This window comes from Gavialis gangeticus, unplaced genomic scaffold (assembly GCF_001723915.1).
Source record: "Gavialis gangeticus isolate Ggan-Ray unplaced genomic scaffold, GavGan_comp1, whole genome shotgun sequence".
NCBI lineage: Eukaryota > Metazoa > Chordata > Crocodylia > Gavialidae > Gavialis > Gavialis gangeticus.
In genome coordinates this window covers 12,465,902-12,470,239 of record NW_017729009.1, presented here as the reverse complement: position 1 = coordinate 12,470,239, position 4,338 = coordinate 12,465,902, and positions in this window count along the sequence as shown.

Sequence of the window (4,338 nt, the reverse complement as noted above, 5' to 3'; positions counted from 1 at the left end):
ACTGGGAGAAAGGAGAAAGCAAAGCAGGTCTTAGTTCTCTGGGTCCAGCTTCAACATTCAAGTCATGGGATCTGACTTCCTGCAGGGAGGACTGTTCCTCTCAAAATACAGGCCTGTGCCTCCCATGAAACTTGTCTCCAATCTTCAAAGAAGAACCCACACTATCCCCCGAATACTCTGATGGTAAAACAAACATTATGGTCCATTTAATCTGGCATATACCCTCCACACTGCTCAGATAGTCATCTGAATAGGATTGGATATCTCCGTCTATGACAACAAAGGTAGGAACTCATTTGGGGGGGTACATTCATTTTTTTAATAAAAAAAGCACAGCCCTCAGGTATGCGACTGTGCCTCCTTTCTCCCTCTCCCCATCTGGCTGCACCACCCCCAACCTCATCACAAACAATTCCCCATGTCCACAACAAACCCGGCTCCTCCACTAGGAAGGGTTTAGCTCCAATTACCTGTGGACTGGTTGCTTCTGCATTAAAACACTTAGCCCTAACCGACCTCCTCTCATCCCTTTCACAAGGCAAAGATGGAGAAGCAGCATGCATCGATTGTCAAGATCAACTTGATAGGTACTGTCAAAACTGCCAGAGCGCGGTGACAATAAACATTTTCGCTGGCTAACAATTTGCTGCAAAAAGGTTTGACCCTGAAATCAAGTTCTGCTGTAATGAACGCTTTGTTCTCCAAATATTTGCATGTTAGCTGACAAGGTTCACTTTCCAGGGGATTTAATACGCCCATGAACAATCTGCCTTCAAACTAGATTGCTAGGAACTCGGAGGATGAGCTAGGCTTCCGGCACATAATTTAACAGTGATGGTTGCGTGGGGATCACACATGCCCAAAATAAATACCGCTCTTGGGATTGGGGAGGTGGGGGGTTGCTTGCCAGGGAAAAAACATTGCAAATGAATCACAGCATTTTGAAACAGCTGCCCCCCCACCGCCACATCTTAACTCAGGGTGGACGAGCTGAGCTCCCTCCCCTTCTGGAGCCAGGCTTGGAAACGTGGCAGCAGCTTGAGGCCAGAGGACCTGTTTCTACCTCTGTTTCTACCTCTGCCACCCACTTTGTGGGTGACATCAGTCATCTCACCTGTCTCCACTTCTCTTCTGCCTTCGCCTGTCTATAGTAGGAGGTGCTTGGGGCTTTGTCTCTGACTAGGTTTATCACCAGTGCCTATCGCAAGCAGGACCCAGTCTCTGCGGGGGTCACTAATCCCAGTTCAACTCCTCCCTGCTGGGGAAATGAGAAATAGAAAAATGATCATGCCACAGATGCAAAGGGGGGAAAGCAAAGCTTGTTTCATTTTTATTTCAACCCATCCCATTCGAATAAGCGACAGTTTGCACTAGCAGAGTTTTGTCTTGTTGCCGAAGTAAAACTCACAGCAGCCAGTGGGCAGGCTTTACCCTTTGGGTTACAAAAAAGCTATGCGTTGCTGGCAGCAGCGGTAAAAATCCCACCTTGGATTGAAGCCACACACACTCATGAACATGGGACATGGATGAGCATGTGGCAGTGCTGTCTGCTCCTTGCAGCTCTGCAAGAAAATAGAGGGAGGAATAACAGCGAGAAGGGCAATGCAAACTGAGGAAGTTTCACTGACAGGATGGTGCCACAAGAGAGATGGCTTCTCATTTAGTGAATGTCAGGGTGACATTTCCAAAAGTGTCACCTCCAGGTGTACATGGAGACACCGTTCTCAGCACTGCCCAGTGACTGAGGGCGGGATACCTCCAGCAGTGAGTAAACTGGCCTTGCTCATCAGTGGCATACCCCACATGCATCCCTCATCTCTCATATCCTCTGGCATCATCCAAATGCAACTTGTTTTTTATCCTTGTTGCCGTATTGCAGTAGCACACATGAATCCCAGGCGTGGGCTGTTGTGTTAGGGGTTGTACAGAGTTTGCATGGTCACTGGAAGTCACAAGTGATATGCATTTGGTGGCTGTGACATGGTCCCTAGGAACATTTATCCATGACAAGGGTAGCACACAGGGAGGGACAGCTGGGCAAGACTGTCAGTCTCTGAGGTCAGGACAGAGGGGGGGAAAAGTCCCTATAAGAATAGCATTGAGAGCAGCAGTTCAGGATGGAGGTGCACTAGCCGACCTTTTGCACTGCCTGGCTATAAATTATCCGACTTTCCCTGACATCTGAAGCCTTCATTTTTACAGGTGTGACAATTCACCTAATACATCTTAACCTATATTCAAACACAACAAGAAACATTGCAATCTCTCACCTGCTAGGAATACTTTAACTCTCCAGCTCTTGGGTGGGGGTGGGGGAACCTTTCCAAAGGCTCATTTCATGGTTATTGAGGAACTTGGAAAGCAATGGTGCAAACAAGAAGCAGTTGGCTAAGGTGATATTCAGAGACTACTGCTCCCAGCTGTTTCCTCCTCAGTCCAGTGGTTCAGATTTCTCTGCCTGGAGGCGGACATGGGCAGGTTGGGTATGAGAAGCATTATAAGGAGCCACCCGATCGCCTGGGAATGGCACTTTTATTTCCGCACCAAAATGGAACAGTTTTAATGCAATCATCCATGGGGCCTAGATGCTGCTGAGCTCAGGAGGGGTGAGCCAGCCACAGATCAGGGCAGAAACACACATTTAAAATAACCTATTGGAAATACTGCCTGACATGCCTCCAGTAAGTGACCATGAGCACTAGAAAGACCTAATGATTGTCTGGATAAAGGATCCAGTTGTGCCCTCCGCGTGATGCCGGAGCCCAAACTGCTCCAGCTTCAACTATGTTTCATCCAGGATCAAACTGAGCGATTTCACTGCCTCGTGTCACACCTAAATGAAGCAGAGGTGAAGCTGATGAGCAGCTTTCCCTGCCTTATGAAAGCAGTTTAAAGACACGCTTGTCCATAGTCTAGGAATTTCACTGGGGAGCTTTCATCCAGCCCTTTAAACTGGCTGAATAACAGGGGGAAAAGCTATCCAGTTATCCAGTATATATAGTCCAAGCTACTGGAAACTAGCTGGCTAAATTATCTGACTAATTTTACATCAGCAAGGCCAAAGCAGATGCAACGAAGACTGCATCTCAGGGTTTAGATGTTCCTTTCACAGACTGTCCTTGTAGCACTGTTTGCCCCACACCTATGCACACAAGCAGATGCAGGTCTCAGCATCCTTATACGCCACCTTTAGTTAATGGCACACATATGACATCAAGCAATAACATGCCCTGTAACCACTGAGCTGTGGTTTCTTGTGGTCACTGACTGCGACATGCCCCATGTGGGCCTCCCCTGGGAATTGCCATGCACTTCTTGCTACGTGGGAATTTATTAGCATGGAAAAACAGGATCATCATTTCCCTCCAGCCTCTGTGGACTGGCCTGAATCTCTGTGGGTTCCCAAAGGTTATTTCCATTTTCCCTTTTCCACCCAAGCCGTGGCATCGAAGCTGCAGCTGAGCAGCAGCTGGACTCTTTGAAGAGCCAGCCTCTCTTAATGGTTGGCATTTAGCAACGTGACCTTTCTTCAGCCTTGGAGGTCTGTGATGCTGCCTGTACAACACACGGTTCCCCCCGCAGCCCGGGCAATAACAGACTGTGATCAGGAGTCCAATGGAGGTCTCCCACGTGGCTCTGAAGGCCCCTGCAATTAGGCCACGAGGTTCCTCCATTATCGTGTTTTTGAACAAACAACACCATTTACATTCTCCTGGGCCTGATTCAGCAAACTCATGTAAGCAAGTTTGCTCCAGGAAGGCTACAGCCGTGGGGCTGAAGTCACCATCGGGGAATGCGTTTCTCCTAAGGCTACAGGCCAGATTCCCCAAATTGCTTTGGTCCACAGTGGTGCAACTCTACGGAAAACAAAGGGGCTCCCATGGGTGCCGCGCGGAGCAGTGCTGGGAGAAAGCAGGCCCTGTGTTTTCGAAAGCAGCATCCAGAATTGCACACACACATCTGCCTGTCACACATATGAGCCCGTCCAAATGTCCTCACTTTGCCTAAATACAGGAGCCGTGCACTGAACGGGAAAAGCCATCACTTTTGAGGCTCGTGTGGACTATTGGCTCTTCCTGGTCGGTACAAAGCCATCCAGAAATAAAGCTGCAGAAAGTCGCTTCCTTCCAGCATCTGCAAAAGTCTGTGCTTCTCCTGCAAAAGGTGAACACTTTGTAGTTCCCCTAAAACAATCCAGGGCAGACAGCTCCTCCCGAGGATCTAGGGGCTACCTAGCCCCCTCACCCCGTGGCTGTCAGAGCAGCACAGGACCACAAACTCAAGTCTTTGCAAGTAAACAAGCATTTTGGTTCACCTCTGGACCTGCAGCGTGCTGGG